The sequence below is a fragment of the Carcharhinus amblyrhynchos genome, chromosome 20 (genome assembly GCF_965287045.1).
Source record: "Carcharhinus amblyrhynchos chromosome 20, sCarAmb.v2.hapA, whole genome shotgun sequence".
In the NCBI taxonomy this organism is placed as follows: domain Eukaryota; kingdom Metazoa; phylum Chordata; class Chondrichthyes; order Carcharhiniformes; family Carcharhinidae; genus Carcharhinus; species Carcharhinus amblyrhynchos.
Window position 1 is genome coordinate 190,001 of NC_137343.1, and position 9,628 is coordinate 199,628.

At 47.2% G+C, this 9,628-nt stretch overlaps 1 protein-coding gene across 1 annotated transcript in view; it reads right to left on the bottom strand.

Moving 5' to 3' along the window:
* Window positions 1-3,546, bottom strand: part of LOC145356039 (beta-crystallin B1-like) — a 38,598-nt gene extending 35,052 nt beyond the window's left edge. The window contains exons 1-2 of the mRNA XM_080208631.1: window positions 1,143-3,546; window positions 780-877 (exon numbers count right to left, since the gene is read on the bottom strand). The gene's annotated coding sequence lies outside the window, so the exon portion shown is untranslated. The remainder of the gene's footprint in view (window positions 1-779; window positions 878-1,142) is intronic.
* Window positions 3,547-9,628: the final 6,082 nt, after the last annotated feature.

Sequence of the window (9,628 nt, forward strand, 5' to 3'; positions counted from 1 at the left end):
CCGTTACTGCCCCTGAACCCAGCACCTTGCTCAGTCACTTCCAGAGGGCTGGAAGGGCCAATCACATTGCTGAGATACTGAAGTCACGTGTAAGCCAGGCCAGATAAGGATGGGATTGCTGGGCACTGAATGACAGTTTCAACTGAGACCACATTCCGCATTCAATAGATTTCAACTGATGTGGTGAGCCGGAGCCACCAGAAAGCTGACCACAGGGGCATCCGTTCAGTGCCAGTCATCCCTGTCTCCCCCTGACCCAAACCCACAGGGGCACCCGGTCAGTGCCAGTCATTCCTGTCTCCCCCTGACCCAAACCCACAGGGGCACCCGGTCAGTGCCAGTCATCCCTGTCTCCCCCTGACCCAAACCCACAGGGGCACCCGGTCAGTGCCAGTCATTCCTGTCTCCCGCTGACCCAAACCCACAGGGGCACCCGGTCAGTGCCAGTCATCCCTGTCTCCCCTTGACCCAAACCCACAGGGGCACCCAGTCAGAGCCAGTCATCCCTGTCTCCCCCTGACCCAAACCCACAGGGGCACCCGTTCAGTGCCAGTCATCCCTGTCTCCCCCTGACCCAAACCCACAGGGGCACCCGTTCGGTGCCAGTCATCCCTGTCTCCCCCTGACCCAAACCCACAGGGGCACCCGTTCAGTGCCAGTCATCCCTGTCTCCCCCGACCCAAACCCACAGGGGCACCCGTTCAGTGCCAGTCATCCCTGTCTCCCCCGACCCAAACCTACTGAATACGGTGAAGAAACATAAAAGATGAAGTTTTTACCAGATCTCGAGCTGCAGAATTGCTGTGTCCTGTTGTGGCGTCCGGGGAGAATTTCTTTTTCTAAAGAGAACCATTCTGCATCCTTTTATACCCTGGCTCTGAATACAGAGAGGCCGGAGGATTAGCAATAAACAGAGGAAAATACAGAATCAACACAGAATGCCAGGCTAAATTGCCCAAATCAGCAACTAATGCAAACATTTAATTGGTCAGCGAGTAACTCAGCAAATAATGGGACAGCACGCATCAGCAAATGCTGATCGTAATCCTGGATCAATGCACTGGGCTGGAATGGCATCTGTCAAATCGGAACCGATAGGAGGAACATTGTCCAACTGGATCCTTGAGTCTTGTCACTTTTACCTTCTCAGGTTCCAGCTCAGGGACTGAAGCTCGATAATCCAGGTCGGCCTTCAATGCAATTTGGAAATGATGCACTGATTCTTTACCTGAAAGACGTAAGGCAGCGAAAGAGGATTTGTCCTTCTATCAGCACTACCATTCACTGCTGAACTCTCAGTCCTCGGTGATCAGCCTCTCATCCTGAGACTGTGCACTCAACACCCCCTCGGCCCCGCCAATGTTTTAGTTTCCGTGACCAGGAGAACAATCTTTCGATGCTGACTCTCAAAGCCTCCTTCAGCTTATTAGATGGTTCAATGAGCGCACCTCTAATTCTTCAAAATTCCAGTCTACATAGACCCAATCAAATCTTATTCCATGGATGTTATCAATCTGAAAGGGTTGCAGGTTGCTTTAAGGCTGATCACATGATTCTATGGTGCTATCATTAGGCTATTTGCAGACGCTTCTATTTAGCTTCAGTTTTGTACTCTGTGCAGTGCAGAGAGCAGCTCTTCAATAACTCTTTTGTTTGTTACTTTGAATCTACATGTGCAAACCGCGTTCTTTTTCTTTTTGTGTAGAACACACAATTCCTAACATAGTTAGGACATTACAACAGATCAGTCAGGTGAATCTTCATTTTATGCCCCTTGTAATGTGGCTACATCCTTATTTAAATATTGAACCCCAACCCAGTCTCATTGATCCAGAGATCTTCACTTCAAAACCCTGTATAACCTCAGTCAATCTTACTCCCAGTCCCTTAAGGTAAAGGTCAGCTTGCCTTCCCCACTACCTGCTATTCCAATATTCTGAATTACTGTGACTTGTCTGCAAAGGCATCAGTGTATCTGAAACACCAACATGTTCCAATGTAGTTGTGATTGAAGGTAGCTGCATGCCCATCATACCACAGCAAGGGACTAACAGTGGGAATCTGGTGCCCATTAGAGACTGTGGGTTTACAGAACTAAAACCTCCAAGCGAACTTGGGGTGATAAGTCAACATTTAAATCTCTGAGCTGCTCCAGGCGTACCGACTTTCAAACCTGCAGAAATGTCTGGGTTCACTCCGCCACAGGACATCCAAGACACAGGGACAAACTCCTGGTATTTTTCAGGACACTTCAGTAATTTCGCTCTGGATATCCTGTGTCCTGGGTTGCTTGAGATCAGACGCTGTTTTCTTGAATTCCCAATGATTGACTTTTACTCACTGTAGCAGGCAGTCAGCCAGAAACCTGTTTGTGATCCGAGCAGGAGCAGATATTAAACAGCGGATTTCAGGTCTGCCCTCACTTGAAGTAGAATTCTACCAACAGGAGGAATTGGTTGGAAAATTGCTCGAGTGTCAGGCGACAGTAGGTCCTGATGATGGCAGCTACTCAGATTGGTCAGATGTGAATAGTAGTGTCCCATTCTGGAATTACACAAACTGAAGGAGAAATTAAAAGAGGCAGCCCCTTAAAGGGCTAACCGTTTGAAACAAAATCAAAACACAAATCAAACTTAAAACATCAAACCAAAATATGATTAAAGGAGTCAATCATACACCTTAATCCCTGCAGGCCTTGATGTGCCCATGGACACTGTATTCTCCCTTCTAGCAACACCCAGCTGTGAATATAACCAGGGTAGGGGGCAACGGTTGGGTTGGACGACCCCCTTGATCTCCCATTGCCTGGACCTGTTGATGGTGAGTTTGGTGACAATCCATAAGGGTCTGTAGGAGATCCTCAATTATTCACATTACTTATTAATGACTTGGATAACAGCATAGAAAGAAAAGCATTGTGAATAATATAAAATTACAAAGGGTTATTGATAGACTGGGTGATTGGGTGAAACTGTGGCAGATGGGTTTCAATCTAAGCAATTGCGAGATTATTTTGGAACAAAATATGACAAACCAGAGTACTCTCTAGATGGTATAAAATTAAATACATTAGATATCCAAACAGACTTGGGGGGTCAAGTGCAGAGATTTTTAAAATGCCACAAACAGGTGCAGAAAATAATCACAAAATCGAATGGAATGCTGGCCTTTATATTAAGAGGATTGGAGTATAAAGGCACAGGAATTACGCTGTAGTGACACAAAATCCCACTAGGAGTCAAAGTGAGCTAATCTCGGCTGGTGAGGTGGATTGGCCACGATAAATTGTCCCTTGCTGTCCAAAGATATCCAGGTTTGGGGGATTGGCCATACTAAATGCACAAGGTTGCAGGGATAGAGGGGAGGTCCTAGGTGGGCTGCTCTGTCGAAAAGCTGTTGAAGACTTCATGGGTCAAATGGCCTCCTTCTGCACTCTAAGGATTCTGTGATCTGTGTTTTGAATAGCATGATGTGTGTATTTTGTGAACAGTACAGTTTGTTTTCTGTGTAATGAGGTGTATTTTGTGTACAATATGGTATATTATGCCTATAGTATGACTATTTTGTGTACATTATAGTGTATTTTGTGCATGTTATGTGTATTTTTGGACAACATGGTGTAATCCCTGTACAGAACGGTATATTTTCGATGCAGTACAGTATAATTCCTGTACAGGATGGTGTATTTTGTGAACCGTACGGTGTAACTTCTGTGCAGTGCAGCGTAATTTGTGCACTAAGCTGTGTGTTTGGTTATTGCACATTGATCTGTTCAGGGTGATAACCATCAACAAAGGAGAGTTTTCCACTCGTCAGGTTTCTGTATCTGCCGCTCTTGGTAAGGATGGGGTTGAGGGCATCATAACCAAGAAACCTCTGTGTCAGCTCATTCACAGGTTGTTTGTTCATGAGTTTTTGTGATAAAAATTCATCCAGGTTTGAAATCGCTGAGAAATTGGTATTAACTCCAATAGAAAGAATCTATAATTTCCCTGAGGAATGTGACAGGGAAAGATGATGCACAATAAACGACAGACGTGTCGAGGAAGTGAAGGGCTTGCAGTGGGTGCACACTGGTCCCGGAAAATTGCTGCAGAACTTCACTGAGCCAGCCATGCCCTATGGATAAGGCTCCTTCCCTTTTACCGCAAGGACATGTGTTCTCCCTTTGTGTTGTGTGCAAAGCCCATTTCTGTCAAGAAACCTTGTGAAATACTTTTATTTCTTAACCAAGGTGCAGTGATTAAGAGCGGGAGGGTTATCCAGAGACATTAGTTGATCAGAGACCACTGTTTCCCTGAGTAAAGAGATAACCAACCCAGGAAACAGACCTCTGCAAATATTGGGCTTAGGGAGAAGAGTTAGATAGAAGATGAGGTGATTTTCTCTTAGAGGTCGATGGAGAGCTGGAAATCACTGAGTCAGAGGGTGTAAAAGCCAAACAAGAAAGTGAAGCTCCAGAGTGAGATGGGAGTGACAGCTCTTGACATCAAGGCCACGTTTGACTGAGTGTGGCATCAAGGAGCCATCATGAACCTGAAGTCAATGGGAATCAGGGGGAAAACTCTCCACTGGTTGGAGCATATCTAGCACAAAGGAAGATGGCTGTGGTGATTAGAGGTAAATCATCTCAGCTTCAGGACATCACTGCACGAGTTCCTCAGGGTAACTCTGGATAAAGAACTGGCTCAGTCATAGAAGACAGAGGGTAGCAGTGGAAGGGTGTGTTTCTGAATGGAGGCCTGTGACAAGTGGTGTTCCTCAGGGATCAGTGCTGGGATCTTTGCTGTTTGTAAGATATGTAAATGATTTGGAGGAAAATGTAATTGGATTGATTAGTAAGTTTGTGGATGACACAAAGGTTGGTGGATTTGTGGATAGCGATGAGGACCTTCAGAGGACACAGCAGGATATAGATCAGTTGGAGACTTGGGTGGAGAGATGGCAGATGGAGTTTAATCCGGACAAATGTGAGGTAATGCATTTTGGAAGGTCTAATACAGATAGGAAATATACAGTAAATGGCAGAACCCTTAAGAGTATTGATAGGCAGAGGGATCTGGGTGTCCAGGTACACAGGTCACTGAAAGTGGCAATGCAGGTGGAGAAGGCATACGGCATGCTTGCCTTCATTGGCCGGGGCTTTGAGTTTTAAAACTGACAAATCATGTTGCAGCTTTATAGAATCTTAGTTAGGCTGTACTTGGAATATAGTGTTCAATTCTGGTTGCCACACTACCAGAAGGATGTGGAGGCTTTGGAGAGGGGACAGAAAAGATTTACCAGGATGTTGCCTGGTATGGAGGGCATCGGCTATGAGGAGAGTTTGGAGAAAGTTGGTTTGTTCTCACTGGAGCGACGGAGGTTGAGGGGAGACCTGATAGAAGTCTACAAAATGATGAGGGGCGTGGACAGAGTGGATAGTCAGACACTTTTTGCCAGGGTGGAAGTGTCAGTTACTAGGGTACACAGGTTTAAGGTTCGAGGGGCAAGGTTTAAAGGAGGTGTACGAGGCAAGTTTGTTTACACAAAAGGTGGTGGGTGCCTGGAATTCGCTGCTGGGGGTGGGGGGGGGGGGGGGGGTGGTGTGGGGGATCTTTCGGGCTGGGGGTGGGAAGGGGGAATAGTGGAAACAGATAGGATAGAGACTTTTATCTTAACAAATACATGAATAGGATGGGAATAGAGGGATATGGTCCCCGGAAGGGGAGGAGGTTTTAGTTCGGTCGGGTAGCATGGTCAGTGCAGGATTGGAGGGCTGAAGGGCCTGTCCCTGTGCTGTAGTTTCCTTTTTTCTTTGTTCTTTGAGAGATTGAATAAACTGACCTGATAGAAATTTATAAAATTATGAGGGGCATGGATAGAACATAGAACATTACAGTGCAGTACAGGCCCTTCGGCCCTCGATGTTGCGCCGACCAGTAGAACCAATCTAATGACCCTCTAACCTAAACTATTCCAATATTATCCATATGCCTATCCACTGACCATTTGAACGCCCTTAAAGTTGGCGAGTGCACAACTGCTGCAGGCAGGGCATTCCACACCCTTACTACCCTCTGAGTAAAGAATAGGGTGAACAGTTGGAAGCATTTTCCCAGGGCAGGAATAATAATTACAAGGGGGCTGAGAAACCCCCACTGACAACATCCTGGGGATTATCATTGAGCAGAAACTGAACTAGACCCAACTATATAAATACTGTGGCTGCGAAAGCTGGTCAGAGGCTGGGAATCCTGTGATGAGTAACTCACCTCCTGACTCCACAAAGCCTGTCCACCATCTCCAAGGCACAGCTTAGGAGTGGGATGGAATAGCCTTCACTGGCCTGGGTGGGTGCAGCTCCAACAACACTCAATAAGCTTGACAACATCCAGGATAAAGCAGCCCCGCTTGATTGCTGCTTGTCCACAAACACTCACTCCCTCCCCGACTGAAGCACAGTGACAGCTTTCTTTCAGGTAAATCCAATGAACTAAATCAAATAAACTGAGGGACAAAGTAAGAAAGGCAGCCCCAAAATGAAGGGAATGACCCAAAACAAAAAAAAGCATAAAGGAAACTTAAAACATTAAATAAAAAGGTGATTAAAGGGGTCAGTAATACAGCCCAGTCCCTACGGTGCCCAATGAGCACAGCAGACTTTGATGGTGCCCTTGGACACTGCATGATCCCTCTCCAGAGACACCTGGTTGTGAATGTAGCTGTGATAAAGGGGCAAACAGTTGGGCAGTGCCCCCTGGTCACCTGCTGCCTGGACCTGTTAGTGATGAGCCTGGCCAGGCCCAGGAGCAGGGAAGAGGTCCTTCACTTTCCCCACCTCCCTCAGATCAGGACTGTGGGACTGAAGTGCAAACAAAACATCAATAAACTGAAAAGTGAGCGTTACCAAAAAAAACCGAGACACAGATTCTACAAGACCACAAAAAGGGAGGGTTTCCAAGGAGCCCGTGAACTGGCACGATTTATGGTTATACAGAATTGTTGCACACATCACTCTCCACTCCAGGTTCTCGGTGTGATGGGAGAGGATTCCTCCACAGAGGGATCTCCATTGGGGATCTCCATAGAGGGACCAAGATGCACCAAGGTGTATCCGGCAATAGGTGAGGACACTGTGATGGAAGGTGTGCAGCAACACACCCGACAGGAAACCTCTTTGCCCACGGCAAAGGACATGGAGGGCATTTCCATGGGGCAGCTTAGACTATGGGACTACACTCAGACAGGATCCCACTGTCCAGCTGCGCCCGCGTGCAATGTCAGGTCCAAGTGTGACCCTGAGGTCATGGGTAGCATTGGCCACAAGCTGAACGTCCACCGCTGTGCACTCAGCCAGCTCCTGGGGTGTCACCCAACCCACTCCTCTGCCACCCAACATGTCCCCGACCCTGATCACCCCAACAACCACTGGAAATGGAGTTGGTCGAGGAGCAGTTTCCTGAACAGGAGCTCCTAAATGACAGCCACTACTCCAGGCGGGGGAGAACTGCGGCGCAAGACCACCGTGTCCCAGACTATGAATAGGTTCTTGTAAAAGATAGACAACGCCTGTGAGGAGCCCCAAAGACCCCTCAGTCCATAAACAGCAGCTGCACATCATAATTCAGACCATGCACCTGGTGGATTAAATATGTTACCGTTGTGGAGGAGGCTCAATGTAAAGATATCACTGCAGGGTCTGAAGGCAGAAGGTCACAACCTGGGTGTGAAGGCACATCAGGGCCTGACTGCCCTCCTTAGTGAGAGATTCAAAACCTCAGCAGTGACCCAATGCACTCTGTCGTCCCAGCAGAACTCTATCAGCGTTGTTTGGATGTTTGTGACAGAGTCAGGGTGAGGAGTCACAGTGACCAGCCGGTACCACAGCATGGAGGCAATCAGCTGGTTTATGATGGGAACTCAATTGATGAAGAAAGGGAAAATCCAGTGCGAAAGTAAGCCTGCAGGGAACAGAAAGACTGACTCTAAGGGTTTCTATAGATATGCGAAGCGAAAGAGGTTGTGAAGACAAGTATAGGTCCCCTACAGTCAGAAACGGCGGAATGTATAATAGGGGACAAAGAAATGGCCGAGCAGCATCCTGGTAAATCTCCTCTGTACTCTTTCCAATGCTTCCACATCCTTCTTATGGTGAGGCGACCAGAACTGACACAATATTCCAAATGTGGTCTCACCAAGGTCCTGCGTAGTTGCAGCAATACCCTACGGCTCTTAAACTCAAACCCCCTGTTAATAAATGGTAACACACTATAAACCTTCACTTGAGTGGCAACCTTCAGAGATCTGTGAATATGAGCCCCAAGATCTCTCTGTTCCTCCACATTCCTCAGAACCCTGCCGTTGACCCTGTAATCTGCATTCAAGTTTGTCCTCCCAAAATGAATCACGTTGCACTTATCAGGATTAAATTCCATCTGCCACTTTTCGGCCCAGCTCTGCATCCTATTAATGTCTCTTTGCAGCTGACAACAGTCCTCCATCTCATCCACTACTCCACCAATCTTGGTGTCATCAGCAAATTTACTAACCCACCCTTCAGCCCCCTCTTCCAAGTCATTGAGAAAAATCACAAATAGCAGAGGACCCAGCACTGATCCCTGTGGTACACTGCTGGGAACTGGCCTCCAGTCTGAAAATTTTCCTTCCACTACCACCCTCTGTGAACTGTGACGAGGATGCAGAGATCCTTCAGAATGATCTGGACAGGTTGGGTGGGTGGGTTAATAATGGCAGATACAGTATGATTTGGATAAGTGTGAGGTTATTCACTCTGGAAGCAGAAACAAGAAGGCAGATTATTACCTGAATAGTTGTAAGTTGGGAGAGGGGAGTGTGCAGAGGGACCTGGGTGTCCTTGTGCCCCAGTCACTGAAGGTAAGCGTGCAGGTGCAGCAGGTGGTAAAGAAGGCAAATGGTATGTTGGCCTTTGTTGCGAGAGGCTTTGAATACAGGAGCAGGGATGTGTTGTTACAATTATACAGGGGCCTTGGTGAGGCCACACCTAGAGTATTGTGGGCAGTTTTGGTCTCCTTTTCTGAGGAAGGATGTTCTTGCTCTCGTGGGAGTGCAGTGAAGGTTTACCAGGCTGATTCCAGGGATGGCAGGACTGATGGATGAGGAGAGATTGACTCAGTTAGGATTGTTTTTGGTAGCGTTCAGGTGAATGAGGGAAGACTTACAAAATTCTAACAGGACTAGGCAGGGTAGATGCAGTGAGGATGTTCCTGATGGTGGGGGGAGTCCAGAACCAGGGATCACAGTCTGAGGATTTAGGATAGACCATTTAGGACGGAGGTGAGAGACATTTCTTCACCCAAAGAGTGGAGACCCTGTGGAATTCATTACCTCAGAAAGTAGTTGATGCCAAAACATTGAATGTATTCAAGAGGCAGCTGGATATAGCACTTGGGGTGAATGGGATCAAAGGTTATGGGGAAAAAGCAGGATAAGGCTATTGAGTTGAATAATCAGCCATGATCATGATGAATGGTGGAGCAGGCTCGAAGGATCAAATGGCCTCCTCCTGCTCCTATCTTCTATGTTCCTATATAACTTACGCCTTCTAAGACAGCACTTGAAGAAGTCCTGTCCAGCGACCCAGGTGAGCGGTGACCTTGGTCTCCAA